General features: G+C 38.8%; 1 protein-coding gene and 1 long non-coding RNA gene across 6 annotated transcripts in view; one reads left to right on the top strand and one right to left on the bottom strand.

Moving 5' to 3' along the window:
* Positions 1–12,798, top strand: part of LOC105740264 — a 290,190-nt gene extending 277,392 nt beyond the window's left edge. The window contains exons 4-5 of the long non-coding RNA XR_001116309.2: positions 3,844–3,940; positions 11,922–12,798. This is a non-coding gene — a long non-coding RNA (uncharacterized LOC105740264). The remainder of the gene's footprint in view (positions 1–3,843; positions 3,941–11,921) is intronic.
* Positions 1–18,072, bottom strand: part of ZFPM2 (zinc finger protein, FOG family member 2) — a 480,290-nt gene that overhangs the window by 12,342 nt on the left and 449,876 nt on the right. The gene's annotated exons all lie outside the window — the stretch shown is intronic.

Here is an 18,072-nt window from a genome sequence, read left to right as displayed (position 1 = left end):
AAGGTGTCATCTCCTCATGCTAAAGAAAATGTGAGAGCACTGAGTAACTGACACTTCTTGGAGAAGTTAGGCAAGCTATCCAAGGTGATGTTTTTATTAATTCATGAAGAACAAATAGAGGTAAAACAGCAAAAACATGTGTTGGCAGCACCAGGCACGTACATCATTATTGCCCTATAGATGAGCAGGTGTGAAGGTTCAGAATTATAGAAAAGTCACCCCAGCGAGTAATTGGGACTAAAGGCGTGACCATCACTCTTGGCTTTTTTTTTTTTTTTTTTTTTTTTTGAGATAGATGGAGTCTCCCTCTGTGGCCCAAGCTGGAGTGCAGTGGTGCCATCTCGGCTCACTGCAAGCTCTGCCTCCTGGGTTCATGTCATTCTCCTGACTCAGCCTCCCGAGTAGCTGGAACTACAGGCGCCTGCCACCACACACAGCTAATTTTTTGTATTTTTAGTAGAGACGGGGTTTCACCATGTTAGCCAGGATGGTCTCGATTTCTTGACCTGTGATCCTCCCGCCTCGGCCTCCCAAAGTGTTGGGATTGCAGGCATGAGCCACCAAGCCCAGCCAATTTTTTAAAATATTTTTTGTAGAGACGGAGACTCACTATGTTGCCCAGGCTGGTCTAGAACTCCTGGGCTCAAGCAGTCCTCTTGCCGTGGCCTCCCAAAGTGCTGGGATTGCAGGCGTGAGACATGGTGTCAAGGCCAGGAGTTCTTTCTTTGGGCCTGATAAGTTAAGTGGTTTCTGTAATTCATCTATTTTAATCCTGTCAATTGCTCTGTGAGGTAGGTAATATTTCCCTAACTAACTGTAGACTTGAGAAAACTGAAGCTTAGAGAGGATAACTAAGTTTCCCAAAGCTGTACACAGGGTCAGTGGCAGAATTGTGACTTACACTTTTGTCTGTCCAACTGCAAAGTCCAAGTGTGCATGTGTGTGTGTTGTGCATGTGTTGTATGTGTGTATATGTGTATGCACAGAAATAATGAATTCTGTTTTGAAAATGTAAAGTTTGGGGTACCTGACAGACTTCTGCTGAATTTATCTAGGAGGAAGATGGAACTTGGAGAAGACATACAGGCTGAAGAAAAAAAAAATATTTTGGAAGTGATCAGCACATTCTAATTGATCATGGATGCTCTCTGCATTCATGTGGTAACCCAGGGAGAGTATGGAGTGAAAAGAGGATCACCAAAGAAACTTGGGGTATCATCTCAACATTTAGGATGTGCGCAGAGAAGATGAGATCATTAACATGTACCAAGAGGTTATATTTAAATGTTAGAGGGAAATCAAAAGAATGGCACCGCAAAAATCATGGATTTCTTTATAATTGTTTGGCTGAGTTTTTAGATGGTGAATTTAGAACGTACAACTTGAGAGAGTCATTTATTGGAAGTGATAACCCAAATATTGTAATGTAACTTCAATTACTGATGCTAATAAAATTTTCAGAATGTGATCACTCTTGGCGGATGTTTGGGCAATGGAACCAGGCTGCCTGGGTGCAAATCTTGGCTCTGCCATTTATTATGTGTGTGACTTAGAACTTGTCACCTAAGCATTTTACCTATCAGTTTCCTCATTCCTGAAAATGCAGAAGATGATAAATAGTGCTGAACTCATGATGTTATTATGAGGATTAAATGAGCTAATATATGTAAAGCTTAAGAACAGCACCTGACATATAATCATATAGTAAATAACATATAATTAATAAATGTTTATATAATTGTTAGCCATTATCGTTTTGGTTTCATCCACTTGGGGCTGTTATTAGTCTCATTTCTTACTGCCCTGCTAAATCCAAGAGGAAAGAAATCTCACCAGAAAGGCATACCTATGAATTCAATGAGCAGATCTGTCTACACTTCACTGGAGGCAGCTAACTCATTTTAGAAAAGAAGAATAAGGTTGCATTTGTTTATGGATCACCAACTATTGTGGACCAGTTAGAAACAGAAATAGTTTCTAGCAATCTATTGGATTGCCTCAGATCTAGTGGATCTGAAGGGGCAGGAGAGCAGTTTCCTATTTTAATGCTTCAGAGCTTAGATAAATATGGCCCACTTTAATTTACAATTGTGTGGAGGGTAGTAGTATTTATGTAAATTAAGAAGCTATCCAAGCACATGAAAATGCTAAGTCATGTTGATATTTAGCTATGTTGGTATCTTGTACCCTTTGACCTTATGTTTAATAGAAACAAACCACAGGATATTACATTTGGCTTTAAAATGAGGGCATCATTATAAAAAAAAAAGTGTTGTTAAGGATGTAGAGAAACTGGAACCCTTGTGCACTGTTGGAGGGAATGTAAAATTATACAAAATGATGAGTTATCCAAAAATTAAGACTAGAATTACTTATGATTTTAGCAATTCTACTTTTGGATATATATTCAAAAGAAAGGAAAGCAGAATCTCAAAGAGATATTTGAACAGCCAGGCTCATAGCGGCATGGTTCACAATAGCTAAAACATGGAAGCAACCCATGGAAGTATCCGTTGACTGGGTGGATAAGGAACCACCCAGGAATGGATAAGAAACATGTGATCTACACATACAACTGATTACTATTCTGCCTTGGAAAGAAAGGAAATTCTGACATATGCTACAACATGGATGAAGCTTGAGGACATTGTACTGAGTGAAATGAGCCAGTCACAAAAAGACAGTGTATGATTCCACTTACATGAAGTACTTACTTAACAGTATCCCAAATCATAGAGACAGAAAGTAGAATGGAGGTTGCCTGGGGCTGGGGATAGGGGGATGAGGATTTAGGTTTAGCATAAACAGAATTTCAGTTTGGCAAGATAACGAGCTCTAGAGATGGATGGTGGTAATAGTTGCACAACAATGTGAACACCACTGAATTATACACTTGAGAATGGTTAAGATACTACATTTTATGTTATGTGTATTTTATCAGAATTTTAAAAATTGAGAAAAAATGAGGGTACATTTTTTTTCACTACAAAAACATCATCTGTGAACCTAGAACATTGGCATAAAAATTTTTAGCCATAACTAAGAATAAGAATATAACTTTTATAAAGTGGCTTCATATGAGATGATTTTAGGAAAACCAAAAAAAAAAAAACATAAAAAAACAAGGCATAAGATCTTCTTCCTTCTTGACTTTCCTAGCAAAGCTATTTAACAACAAACCCCATTTGAAAGTCAAGTACCTAGTGAAATGAAGTTGCTGCTAAGAAGGAGTTCACTTTATTTGGCCATATTAAGTCTTTTCATTTGAATAAACTTGGGAAACCTGTATAGATCTGAACATTTTTGAACGATTTAGTTCCTAGTTACTTGATTGATCTGAGTTTCTGCCTGTGTTTCCAGTGCCAGTGGAGTGTTCCTGTTGACTCTCTATAGAGATGAAATTTAAGGAGTCTAAACAGATGTTTTCTGTGGCTTTCATAAGAAGCAGTATGCTTAATGTGCCCCAAACTTGAAGCAAGTGCATTTTCAATACACTAATCCATATTAATGGTATATTAATATGAAAACAAATGGAATTCTGTAAAATTATTGGGTGGACATATGGCAATGTAAATATATGCTCCATATCATTGGGTTCTGCATCCTTGGATTCAATCAAACTAGATAAAAATATTACCCAAAATTGCAATAATGAAGAATAATACAAGTAAAAAACCAATAAAGTTTTATATCAGGTACTTGAGCATCCTCAGATTTTGGTGTTTGAGGAAGGTCTTGAAACCAATCCACAATGGATACTGAGGGACAACTATACGCTTCATTGATAAAACTGTTACAACTTTGTTTACACTGCCATTCAAGGGTAAATGTTCTTATTTTAAGGAATTACACACTAATAGTGAAGAACAGGTGGCACCTGAAATCAAGGAAAATTTATTTGTCCTCAATGCAAAGATGAACTATAAAGAGCACTTTATTGGTGAGTGAGAAAGTTTAGTTTAGTCCTGACTTTGTTACTACTGTGTGAGCTTGGAAAATCTCATTACCACATCATTTCAAATGACAGCCTTAGACTAAATATTTATCATCATCCAGTTGTGAGCATCTTTTTATGCTTCCATCATCATGTGCTAATAACAGTAATAATCACACATTTATTAAGTGGTTACTATGTGCTACACACCTGCACTGTGCTAAAAGCTTTGCATGAATTATCTTATTGATTTCCCCCAAGAAAGCAGTGAGGTGGCTTTCATTGATTCTCATTTTACTGTGGGATCATGATGCTGGAACTGTAAGTTGTTCAAAGTCACACAGCTAGAGGGGAACTGGAGGATGAGAAGGAAATACGGGAGATGGGATTTGAATAAGGCAGATTTTATATGAAAAACTAGGTGTCCCAAGCCATGGCGCCATCTGGTGTTCACTCTGTAACACTCCTACTTTCATTACTAAGTTTGAATAATTGGCACAGTTCTCTCTGAAGGAAGAATATGGTGGTTCAATTTATGAAGCAGCATTAGGCAGGTTACATAGTTATTAGAGTTTTTAAATGCATAGCTACAATATGGAGAATAAAATTTATGCGTGATGTGGAAGTGACTCCAAGTTATTTTATTATTTTATTTTAAGATAGGGTCTCACTCTGTCACCCAGGCTGGAGTGCAGTGGCAGTCACGGCTCAGCTCACTGCAACCTCCGTCTCCCAGCTCAGGAGATCCCCACTACAGCCTCCCGAGTAGCTGGAATTACAGGCGTGTGCTACCACTCCCAGCTAACTTTTGTATTTTTAGTAGAGATGGGGTTTCGCCATGTTGCCCAGGTTGGTATTGAACTCCTGAGCTCAAGGGATCTCCTGCTTCAGCCTCCCAAAGTGCTGGGATTACAGGTGTGAGCCACCATGCCTGGCTGACTCCAAGTTATCCTGTAACGTGACTAACCTCATTAAAATAGCTAACACTTAGAAAGCACTTACTATGTGCCAGGCAGTGTTCTAAGCACTACACATACATTAAGCTCAATTATTAATATAAAATACAAACGCAGCAGTTTCCCAATTCCTTATTTAAATTGCAAGTTTAGCTGGACATTAAAAAGGGCATCAAGATTCGACCTAACCATAAAGCACTGACTGGCGATCTTGACTTCACCATACAGTCACGAGAGGAACTTGGAACCAACACTGATTTGGGGCCCTATCCGAGAACCATCAAATCAGTCTCTGGGACTGAAGTTTGGGCTTCAGTATTTTTTAGAAGCTCTCTGGAGGGCTTGGTTTGCTTCCTTAGTTAAGAATAACTGCCAAAAAACTTAGGGAGCCAAGATGGCCAAATAGGAACAGCTCCGGTCTACAGCTCCCAGCATGAACGATGCAGAAGACAGGTGATTTCTGCATTTCCATCTGAGGTACTGGGTTCATCTCACTAGGGAGTGCCAAACAGTGGGTGCAAGACAGTCGGTGCAGCGCACCGTGTGCCAGCCGAAGCAGGGCGAGGCATTGCCTCACTCGGGAAGTGCAAGGGGTCAAGGAGTTCCCTCTCCTAGTCAAAGAAAGGGGTAACAGACGGCACCTGGAAAATCGGGTCACTCCCACCCTAATACTGCGCTTTTCCAACGGGCTTGGAAAATGGCACACCAGGAGATTGTGTCCCGCAACTGGCTCGGAGGGTCCTACGCCCATGGAGTCTCGCTGATTGCTAGCACAGCAGTCTGAGATCACACTGAAAGGTGGCAGCAAGGCTGGGGGAGGGGCGCCCGCCATTGCCCAGGCTTGCTAGGGAAACAAAGCAGCCAGGAAGCTCGAACTGGGTGGAGCCCATCACAGCTCAAGGACGCCTGCCTGCCTCTGTAGGCTCCACCTCTGGGGGCAGGGCACAGACAAACAAAAAGAAAGCAGGAACCTCTGCAGACTTAAATGTCCCTGTCTGACAGCTTTGAAGAGAGTAGTGGTTCTCCCAGCATGCAGCTGGAGATCTGAGAACGGGCAGACTGCCTCCTAAAGTGGGTCCCTGACCCCCGAGCAGCCTAACTGGGAGGCACCGCCCAGTAGGGACAGATTGACACCTCACTCGGCCAGGTACTCCTCTGAGACAAAACTTCCAGAAGAACGATCAGACAGCTGAATTTGCGGTCTCACGAAAATCCGCTGTTCTGCAGCGACCACTGCTGACACCCAGCAAAACAGGGTCTGGAGTGGACCTCTAGCAAACTCCAACAGACCTGCAGCTGAGGGTCCTGTCTGTTAGAAGGAAAACTAACAAACAGAAAGGACACCCACACCAAAAACCCATCTGTACATCATGATCATCAAAGACCAAAAGTAGAAAAACCTACAAAGATGGGGAGAAAACAGAGCAGAAAAACTGGAAACTCTAAGCAGAGCACCTCTCCTTCTCCAAAGGAACGCAGTTCCTCACCAGCAACTGAACAAAGCTGGATGGAGAATGACTTTGACGAGTTGAGAGAAGAAGGCTTCAGATGATCAAACTACTCTGAGCTATGGGAGGAAATTCAAACGAATGGCAAAGAAGTTAAAAACTTTGAAAAAAAAATAGATGAATGTATAACTAAGATAACCAATGCAGAGAAGTGCTTAAAGGAGCTGATAGAGCTGAAAGCCAAGTTTCGAGAACTATGAGAAGATTGCAGAAGCCTCGGTAGCCGATGCGATCACCTGGAAGAAAGGGTATCAGCAATGGAAGATGAATGAAATGAAGCAAAAAGGGAAGTTTAGAGAAAAAAGAATAAAAAGAAATGAACAAAGCCTCCAAGAAATATGGGACTATGTGAAAAGACCAAACCTACGTCTGATTGGTGTACCTGAAAGTGACAGGGAGAATGGAACCAAGTTGGAAAACACTCTGCAAGATATTATCCAGGAGAACTTCCCCAGTCTAGCAAGGCAGGCCAACATTCAGATTCAGGAAATACAGAGAACGCCACAAAGATACTCCTCGAGAAGAGCAACTCCAAGACACATAATTGTCAGATTCACCAAAGTTGAAATGAAGCAAAAAATGTTAAGGGTGGCCAGAGAGAAAGGTCGGGTTACCCACAAAGTGAAGCCCATCAGACTAACAGCTGATCTCTTGGCAGAAACTCTACAAGCCAGAAGAGAGTGGGGGCCGATATCCAACATTCTTAAAGAAAAGAATTTTCAACCCAGAATTTCATATCTAGCCAAACTAAGCTTCATAAGTGAAGGAGAAATAAAATACTTTACAGACAAGCAAATGCTGAGTGATTTTGTCACCACCAGGCCTGCCCTAAAAGAGCTCCTGAACGAAGCACTAAACATGGAAAGGAACAACCGGTACCAGCCACTGCAAAAACATGCCAAATTGTAAAGACCATCGAGGCTAGGAAGAAACTGCATCTACTAACGAGCAAAATAACCAACTAACATCATAATGACGGGATCAAATTCACACGTAACAATATTAACCTTAAATGTAAATGGGCTAATTGCTCCAATTAAAAGACACAGACTGGCAAACTGGATAAGGAGTCAAGACCCATCAGTGTGCTGTATTCAGGAAACCCATCTCACGTGCAGAGACACACATAGACTCAAAATAAAGGGATGGAGGAAGATCTACCAAGCAAATGGAAAACAAAAAAAGGCACGGGTTGCAATCCTAGTCTCTGATAAAATAGACTTTAAACCAACAAAGATCAAAAGAGACAAAGAAGGCCATTACATAATGGTAAAGGGATCAATTCAACAAGAAGAGCTAACTATCCTAAATATATATGCACCCGACACAGGAGCACCCAGATTCATAAAGCAAGTCCTGAGTGACCTACAAAGAGACTTAAACTCCCACACAATAATAATGAGAGGTTTTAACACCCCACTGTCAACATTAGACAGATGAACGAGACAGAAAATTAACAAGGATACCCAGGAATTGAACTCAGCTCTGCACCAAGTGGACCTAATAGACATCTACAGAACTCTCCACCCCAAATCAATAGAATATACATTTTTTTCAGCACCACACCACACCTATTCCAAAATTGACCACATAGTTGGAAGTAAAGCTCTCCTCAGCAAATGTAAAAGAACAGAAATTATAACAAACTGTCTCTCAGATCACAGTGTAATCAAACTAGAACTTGGGATTAAGAAACTCACTCAAAACCGCTCAACTACATGGAAACTGAACAACTTGCTCCTGAATGACTACTGGGTACATAACGAAATGAAGGCAGAAATAAAGATGTTCTTTGAAACCAATGAGAACAAAGACACAACATACCAGAATCTCTGGGACACATTCAAAGCAGTGTGTAGAGGGAAATTTATAGGACTAAATGCCCACAAGAGAAAGCAGGAAGGAGCCAAAATTGACACCCTAACATTAAAAGAACTAGAAAACAAGAGCAAACACATTCAAAAGCCAGCAGAAGGCAAGAAATAACTAAAATCAGAGCAGAACTGAAGGAAATAGAGACACAAAAAACCCTTCAAAAAATTAATGAATCCAGGAGCTGGTTTTTTCAAAAGATCAACAAAATTGATAGGCCGCTAGCAAGACTAACAAAGAAGAAAAGAGAGAAGAATCAAATAGATGCAATAAAAAATGATAAAGGGGATATCACCACCGATCCCACAGAAATACAATCTACCATCAGAGAATACTACAAACACCTCTACGCAAATAAACTAGAAAATCTAGAAGAAATGGATAAATTCCTTGACAAACACACCCTCCCAAGACTAAACCAGGAAGAAGTTGAATCTCTGAATAGACCAATAACAGGCTCTGAAATTGTGGCAATAATCAATAGCTTACCAACCAAAAAGAGTCCAGGACCAGATGGATTCACAGCCGAATTCTACCAGAGGTACAAGGAGGAACTGGTACCATTCCTTCCGAAACTTTTCCAATCAATAGAAAAAGAGGGAATCCTCCCTAACACATTCTATGAGGCCAGCATCATCCTGATACCAAAGCCTGGCAGAGACACAACCAAAAAAGAGAATTTCAGACCAATATCCTTGATGAACATTGATGCAAAAATCCTCAATAAAATACTGGCAAACCAAATCCAGCAGCACATCAAAAAGCTTATCCACCATGATCAAGTGGGCTTCATCCCTGGGATGCAAGGCTGCTTCAACATACGCAAATCAATAAATGTAATCCAGCATATAAACAGAACCAAACACAAAAACCACACCATTATTTCAATAGATGCAGAAAAGGCCTTTGACAAAATTCAACAACCCTTCATGCTAAAAACTCTCAATAAATTAGGTATTGATGGGACATATCTCAAAATAATAAGAGCTATCTATGACAAACCCACAGCCAATATCATACTGAATGGGCAAAAACTGGAAGCATTTCCTTTGAAAACTGGCACAAGTCAGGGATGCCCTCTCTCACCACTCCTATTCAACATAGCGCTGGAAGCTCTGGCCAGTACAATCAGGTAGGAGAAGGAAATAAAGGGTATTCAGTTAGGAAAAGAGGAAGTCAAATTGTCCCTGTTTGCAGATGACATTATTGTATATCTAGAAAACCCCACTGTCTCAGCCCAAAATCTCCTTAAGCTGATAAGCAACTTCAGCAAAGTCTCAGGATACAAAATCAATGTACAAAAATCACAAGCATTCTTGTATACCAATCACAGACAAACAGAGAGCCAAATCATGAGTGAACTCCCATTCACAATTGCTTCAAAGAGAATAAAATACCTAGGAATCCAACTTACAAGGGATGTGAAGGACCTCTTCAAGGAGAACTACAAACCACTGCTCAATGAAATCAAAGAGGATACAAACAAATGGAAGAACATTCCATGCTCATGGATTGGAAGAATCAATATCGTGAAAATGGCCATACTGCCCAAGGTAATTTATAGATTCAATGCCATCCCCGTCAAGCTACCAATGACTTTCTTCACAAAATTAGAAAAAACTACTTTAAAGTTCATATGGAACCAAAAAAGAGCCTGAATCGCCAAGTCAATCCTAAGCCAAAAGAACAAAGCGGGAGGCATCACGCTACCTGACTTCAAACTATACTACAAGGCTACAGTAACCAAAACAGCATGGTACTGGTACCACAACAGAGACATAGATCAATGGAACAGAACAGAGCCCTCAGAAATACTGCCAGATATCTACAACTATCTGATCTTTGACAAACCTGACAAAAACAAGCAATGGGAAAAGGATTCCCTGTTTAATAAATGGTGCTGGGAAAACTGGCTAGCCATATGTAGAAAGCTGAAACTGGATCCCTTCCTTACACCTTATACAAAAATTAATTCAAGATGGATTAAAGACTTACATGTTAGACCTAAAACCATAAAAACCCTAGAAGGAAACCTAGGCAATACCATTCAGGACATAGGCATGGGCAAGGACTTCATGTCTAAAACACCAAAAGCAATGGCAACAAAAGTCAAAATTGACAAATGGGATCTAATTAAACTAAAGAGCTTCTGCACAGCAAAAGAAAATACCATCAGAGTGAACAGGCAACCTACAAAATGGGAGAAAATTTTCGCAACCTACTTATCTGACAAAGGGCTAATATCCAGAATCTAAAATGAACTCAAACAAATTTACAAGAAAAAAACAAACAACCCCATCAAAAAGTGGGCAAAGGACATGAAAAGACACTTCTCAAAAGAAGACATTTATGCAGCCAAAAAACACATGAAAAAATGCTCATCATCACTGGCCATCAGAGAAATGCAAATCAAAATCACAATGAGATACCATCTCACAGCAGTTAGAATGGCCATCATTAAAAAGTCAGGAAACAACAGGTGCTGGAGAGGATGTGGAGAAATAGGAACACTTTTACACTGTTGGTGGGACTGTAAACTAGTTCAACCATTGTGGAAGTCAGTGTGGTAATTCCTCAGGGATCTAGAACTAGAAATACCATTTGACCCAGCCATCCCATTACTGGGTATACACCCAAAGGACTATAAATCATGCTGCTATAAAGACACATGCACACGTATGTTTATTGCGGCGCTATTCACAATAGCAAAGACTTGGAACTAACCCAAATGTCCAACAATAGACTGGATTAAGAAAATGTGGCACATATACACCATGGAATACTATGCAGCCATAAAAAATGATGAGTTAATGTCCTTTGTGGGGACATGGATGAAACTGGAAACCATCATTCTCAGTAAACCTTTGCAAGGACAAAAAACCAAACGCCGCATGTTCTCACTCATAGGTGGGAATTGAACAATGAGAACACATGGACACAGGAAGGGGAACATCACACTCTGGGGACTGTTGTGGGGTGGGGGGAGGGGGAGGGACAGCATTAGGAGATATACCTAATGCTAAATGACGAGTTAATGGGTGCAGCAAACCAACATGGCACACGAATACATATGTAACAAACCTGCACATTGTGCACATGTACCCTAAAACTTAGAGTATAATAATAATAATAAAAAAAAGAATAACTGCCATAGGAGTAAACTATCTGCATTTTATATAGTGTAGAAAGAGTTAAGCTCTATAAACAAAAAAGTGTCTTGATGATCAAATATTTCACAGGAGTGTTCAGATAATTCGGTAGAGAAGATGTCCATTTTGAAACTCAGAAAATGACACTTGAAAATAGCCTTTATTTATTTATTTATTTATTTATTTGTGACGGAGTTTTGCTCTTGTTGCCCAGGCTAGAGTGCAATGGCACAATCTCAGCTTACTGCAACCTCCACCTCTCAGGTTCAAGCGATTCTCCTGCCTCAGCCTCCCAAGTTGCTGGGATTACAGGCACCCGCCATCATGCCCGGCTAATTTTTTGTATTCTTAGTAGAGATGGGGTTTCACCATGTTGGCCAGGCTGGTCTCAAACTCCTGACATCGGGTGATCCACCCACCTCGGCCTCCCAAAGTGCTGGGATTACAGGCGTGAGCCACTGCGCCCGGCGAAACTAGCTTTGAATGTTTCCTTTTCCTGCAGTGTTTGAAGACTGTAGGAATGATAAGTGAAATGGTGAAGGAAGTGGATAAACAATGATGTAATGACTGAGCGTCATCTTTCAACTGAATAAGCCAGTGAGGAAATTGGTAAATTTGTCAATTATATTTAATTTTACAATGTTTAATTCTTTATTATTTTGAAGTGATGTTTTTTATTATTAGGAATGATCAATAGTAATGCATCCTCCAAAACTGTGGAAAGATCATATTGTGCAAACTAGAGCAAAAAATCACATTCCTCTTGCATGGGCATGAAATCTTTATCAAATGACATCAGGCACTGAAGCAGCTATCTGATACCTTCCTCGCTTCCACCAAATGGAAAGGTTATTTTAGGATTCTCTCTTTGTCTCTTATGCTGCAAACATAGTCACTCTCCTCAGTCTTCCTACTCACAATATCACTCCCTTCACAAATAAAGGACAAATACTTATTCATGGTTCCATGAAAAGGAATAACTACTAAGACCTTGACATTCTTGAAAAAGCATATATTTGTTGTTCTAAGTAATGTTTATGATCAACGTTCTTGTGCAACCAGATACGGTTTCTAACAGGAAGCTTATAAATTTTTCTTATAATTGCTGTCAAAACCGCAGTGAAGTGTACTACAAGTTTTGATAATAAAGAATAAAGTCACAGTTCAAACTCGATTATATTTTGGAAATTCATGTGCCTGTTACTAGAAGCAGTGGCCTTAAATATCTTCCCATCCTGCCAAATTTTTCACTTGCACTTTTTATTATTTATGAAATCAGTCTCTGCACAATGTCATGCAGACCTCTGCTGATAAACTCTAATTAAGATTAAGACAAGCCTTTTGGAAAGGATCCCATCATTAGCAAACATGATAAACACAAAAATACTCCCTACTTGTCAACCAGGAGCAATTCAGTAACCTAACAGTATTATCTGTTGCTAGGTTACAGAGCTGACAAAGCTTCAATTATATTGTTCGACCATACCTATAGAGTTCTGTATAAGCAAAACGTATCCAGAATAAAAGCTTCTAGCTTCATCCATGCTATCTGCAATTCATGGCTTCTTACAATGGTAAAAATCAGGTTAATAATTACATAGCACGCTGAAAAATCTTTTCCATGTGTTATGTCTATACATGTTTCTTTCTAATTTATCTGTGTGATTGATAGACGCCTGCTTCATAAAAATAAGGAAAAGCAAGGAATGTGAAGCTGTAAACCTCTAGCACAACTACGGGGGCTCATCAAGATATGGACCTAAGCTTAGCATAAAAATATATAGCAAATTGAACCAATTAAATCACATTTAGATTTTGTATTACTCTGCCTCAATATATAGTAGGATAAGGAGCCTCAGGCAATAGATGGGAATATCAGTGTGAAACTTTATTTTAAGCTAAAAACAAACAAGCAAACAAACCACATACATCCTCACTAACAATACAAAAGGAAATAGATGATTTAAAATAACAAGTTATTCTAATGGCTTTTCTAAAGACATTTAAAAGTTAGTTAATGACTTTTACTGCATAGCATCGTCACTAAGTCTCATTTCTCTTTTTTAGACTAGAAATTCTAGGGGGAAAATCAATAAACCATCCTCCAAAATACAGATATTTAATAGGGAAAAAACAAAGAAAAAACATGTTATGTGTTTAAAAAAAAAAAAAAAAAAAAAAGGATGACAGTTTCTGTGAATCAGGCTCTCAAGATTATTTTACCATAGGTAATTTTTGTGGTTTTCATAAAAATTTGGAGAAAAAGTAATTATGCATAACGGAACCAGCATTTTAAAATAGCTCTTGCATAAAATATTCTATACCATATACTAAATTGCTACAGCATTTTGCTTCCTTAAGATGTAGACTGATATTTCTGCATTGATGTAAAAAGTCTATCTCCTCCACGTACCGTGGAAAAAGATGGTCAACTGATGACAAGCACTTAGTTAATGAAGATTACACATTGGCTTGTGAAGTAAATCATGGTCTCTTGTAGGCACATTCAAGTAAAATTAAAGTCATTCTCTGGGGGAATAGGCCATTTAACACACAAACACACACACACACGCATGCACACACACACATGCAGACATACACAGAGTGGTATCATGTTTCTGGAGGTGGAGAAAAGCGGAATACTTGTTTGGTCATTAACTTCTTTCATTTTTACTAAATAATTAGAGAAATCTCACATGATACCTCCCTCTGAAATCTGTTTTTTTCATAACTGAGAAGTGATTGGTCAGAGAAAATTCTTTAAAAGCTAAATAACTGTCCCATTCCAACATCGCATGTGGTAATGCCCAGATCTCAGGGTCTAGGCATTAACACAGGACATATATCTATATGTAACCACATTGCTTAATACAAATTTTATAATGAATTCAAATCCAATACTGTTGAAATTCTTGACAGTGGAGTAGTGGAAGGAATAGAACTTATAAATTATGGGTGCCCCTTCTTTGAAAACCGCTTTGGAGGTTTCTTTGTGCCTTGGCAAATACAGTAGGAATATGAGGTATTGTGTGGATCCTCCTGCACAGCACCTGATAAAAGAATAAAGAGCTGTGACATATTCTTAAAACAATAGAGGAATTAAAGGGAAACAATGGGCCAGCTGCTTCATTAATACAATCAAAAGGGAGCCCAGCACAGAGGAGTCCAGATAATTAAGCACTACTCTTTTAGCCTTCCTTTCTATAATAAAATTGCTTATAAATGTATTAACTACTTCATAGTTGTTAGATAGATCTATCCACTTGTTTATTTAGAGTTGATTAATGCCTTTTTTTCGTATGCAGCAACATGCCAACTCATAGTTTACAATAGTTTTTGAATAAAATAGAGTAAAATAATTGATAAAGATCTGCACAACACACAGCAATAAATCAAAGCATTTTGCAAAAGGTCTTTCCTGTTTTTAAATGATCTTTAATGTTTTTTCATTTGTACTATATAGGCAATGCAGGGCATTTGGGGGCATTCAACTTTCCCATACTGGCACTCCTGACAGGTTTTTATAGAACATCCTAGCAGTTCTTGGGAGAAGGGAGAAAGTCAGACCTGACCAGCAACTCTGGAGTGTGCCTTTTGTATTTGGACCAAAGGAGAGGACAGATTTTTTAAAAAATTATTCTTTGCCTTTTCCAATCAAGAGGAATGGACAAATGGCAGAAACTATTTGCCAAATACACTATTTATCCTTCATTAACTTGATTATAGAAAATGAAAACGCAAACTTTTTATGCTCTTTATGTTAAAACACATTTTACAATTTAAGATATCAAGGCTTTTGTTCTTCAGCTCTTCTGTAAGCAGCCTTTCCTCTGATCTCAATAGAACATTTAATTGCTTAAGAACTGGAAAATTGGGACCTAAATACTTGTGCTGAATGTGGGAGTTGGATAAAAACTGCACTCTGGTTTTCTCCCAAATGTTTTTCCATAAGCTTATGTCAACCCAACTTTAAAATTACAAACTTGACTAACCCATGTGGTCAGTTTCTGTTCTGATGATTTCAGGACTTTAATTGAGTAACCAAGACAGAATTAGAAAGAGGAAGCAGGGAGATAAATGGATAGAGATGCTCAGCCATATTTCTAAGACTAAGAGAAGATTCTGCTTTTACATATATGTTATATATAATTTAAAACGTATCAGCTGAAGTCATATTTCCAAAGAACTTTCTGTATTATGTCAATATTTTATAGGATATGGAATATCTATTTCTGGCTATGAAACCTAGCTTCCGACTTCAGTAGTTAGTTCCCTATTCACTTAGTAAGGTTTCCTTGAATACCAGGAAATAAAAGCATATAAATAGTCAGTAGCTACAAACAAAAATAACCAGTTTAAGAGCTATTGTATATGATTATTTATTTGACTATTTTTGTCTTGACTAGGCTCACAAAAGTTACTTGGTTAGAATGGAAAGTAAAAGTAGATAAATAAGAATTGTTTATAGGCTATGAATAATGCAGTGAACTCCTTCAAGTATACATATCTTTGAACACATCAGGTTATAAACCATGTCCTTGCACCAATGCAAAAAACTAGTAAATCTTGGCCACGCTATATTGTAAAACTACTAAATTACAGTATCCTCTTTTAGCAAATATTTTGGAAATGAGCTTAAAGTAGAATCTGTGATTTATGTGTCATTTCAAATATTATATCCTTTATTACTTAATGTAAATTCAACAGATAATATATAGGTCTGATCGGAACTTAGAAACAAAAAAACATGAACAGCCTCATTAATCTATATAATTAGCTGTGGCAAACAGGAAGTACTATCATTCCATTTCACAGAAAAGGAAAGCAAAGTCAGACTGGTTAAACCGGTGTGTTCCCTAAACTCCCCTCTTCTCAAAGAGGGCATTCTCTGGCCCAAGCTTGTAACAGATCCCCGCTAGACTTTTGGTTCCTGGGGAAAAACCTTGTATTCTTTCCACAGTACTTTTTTTTTTTTTCCTGTAAGAAAATGTCTCCTTATTAAGACAATTTCCTTTCTTTTTTAAGAAGCTCATGAAGCCTCTTTCGGGAAAGTAAACAGAGTCATTGTCATCAGGCCCAGATTTCTACTGAAGCATAAGCTTAGAAAGTTTTGTCCTGTAAATAAAAAGCACTCAGAGCTTTCTGGAAAACCTGAATCAATGTGTTGGAGGCCATGGGGCTCAGGTATCCTGCCTTGGGTTTAGTCAAACAGAAAAGCTGTTTTTATGGGATTTCCACAGGAAAAGGCCTGTGCATGAAGTCTCATCAGCACTCTGGGGTTTGTGCCCTGAGTGCTTTGCGGAAACTTGCGGTGGGGCACTGAGGTAGCCATCTGACTGTCTGGCTCCCTGACCAACATGATTTTAAATGACCAGCCAAGAGGTGACATACACCCCAAAGGCGAGCTGTCAAAATTTCGCCTGCAGCTGATAAACTGATTACAAAGCTGCTTAAGACTCTGCTTGTAAACAAAAGCATTTATCAACTAATAATTTGCAATAAACTGATGTAACTCCCAGCTGAGCCCCTAACTGTAATTGTCTTTACCATCTGCCTATTAAAATACCATTCTTCATCAGCAATCAGGAGCAGAAGGGAGGAAATCTCCACCAAAATACACAACTTGTAAGCTTATGAATAATCTGATTGCATTCCACACTTTCATTACGACTTGTGTGTTGGGTATGCTTAATTTTCATTCTTGACTAGCCTGGGAATGCACTGAAATTAGGTGGAGGGGAAAAGAAGAAGGGAGGGAGGGAAATGAAACACTCTGCCTGCTGCTCTGCAGAGGAATAAATTATACAAGTTCATCATAGGAAGCTGTTTCTAATTTCTTTCTTTCTCCTTCCACTTCTCTGTGCAATATCCATTGCAGTATCCTGATGAAAACCCCCCAAGCACCAAGCTGAAAATGAACCTCTCTATTCCTTTGTCAGCTTGTCCATTTCTATTACTCTTCTTTGTTTTGCTTTTTTTTTTTTTTTTTTTTAATTCCAAGAGGCTCATTAAACTTCTCTAAGGAGTCAGTTTAAAAGTGTCCACTGCCACAGAGGGAGAGTGAAGGGCTGGGTGGATCCAAGGAGTGGAAGTGCTAAGTAGCTGGCAGGACCCTGTGTTTGCAGGCCTCAGTTTGCCACCACAGATGGGTGGCTTCCATCTTTGAGTCCCTCTCAAGCACTTAGAGGTTTCTCCTCCCAAAAGCTGGATTTGAGCATCAGTAAGTTCAAACAGCCAGAAATTCTTTTCTTAGAAGAAATTCTGCCCCTTCGCTGCTGACCAGATGCTGCTACAGAAGAAAGAAACTAGGAAAAAGGGTTAAATTTCTGTGCTTTGTATTTTTCTGGAAACCATCTCTGAACAACCAACATCATCTTATGCCTTCATAAAAGTTTACTAAGTTTTAAGTATATTTATCTGAATTTTTTCTTTACAAAATATCCTACTTATTTTTACAAACCACAATATTAAACACACAAATTTCCCTGACATTGACATTTTAAAACTAAAAATACTATACTTCTTTTCATGTCCCTTTGCTGCCCAAAGTTCCTTTTGTCAAGTTATTCCTGTTTTCAGGAAACATGTTATCTCTCCAGCAGAGCTCAGTAATTCCACTGATGGAGACCACAGGATACGTTATTACGATGAAC

The sequence above is a fragment of the Nomascus leucogenys genome, chromosome 16, assembly GCF_006542625.1.
Source record: "Nomascus leucogenys isolate Asia chromosome 16, Asia_NLE_v1, whole genome shotgun sequence".
Classification (NCBI taxonomy): domain Eukaryota; kingdom Metazoa; phylum Chordata; class Mammalia; order Primates; family Hylobatidae; genus Nomascus; species Nomascus leucogenys.
The sequence above is the reverse complement of the archived record's forward strand: the minus strand, read 5'-3'. Positions and strand labels throughout refer to the sequence as shown.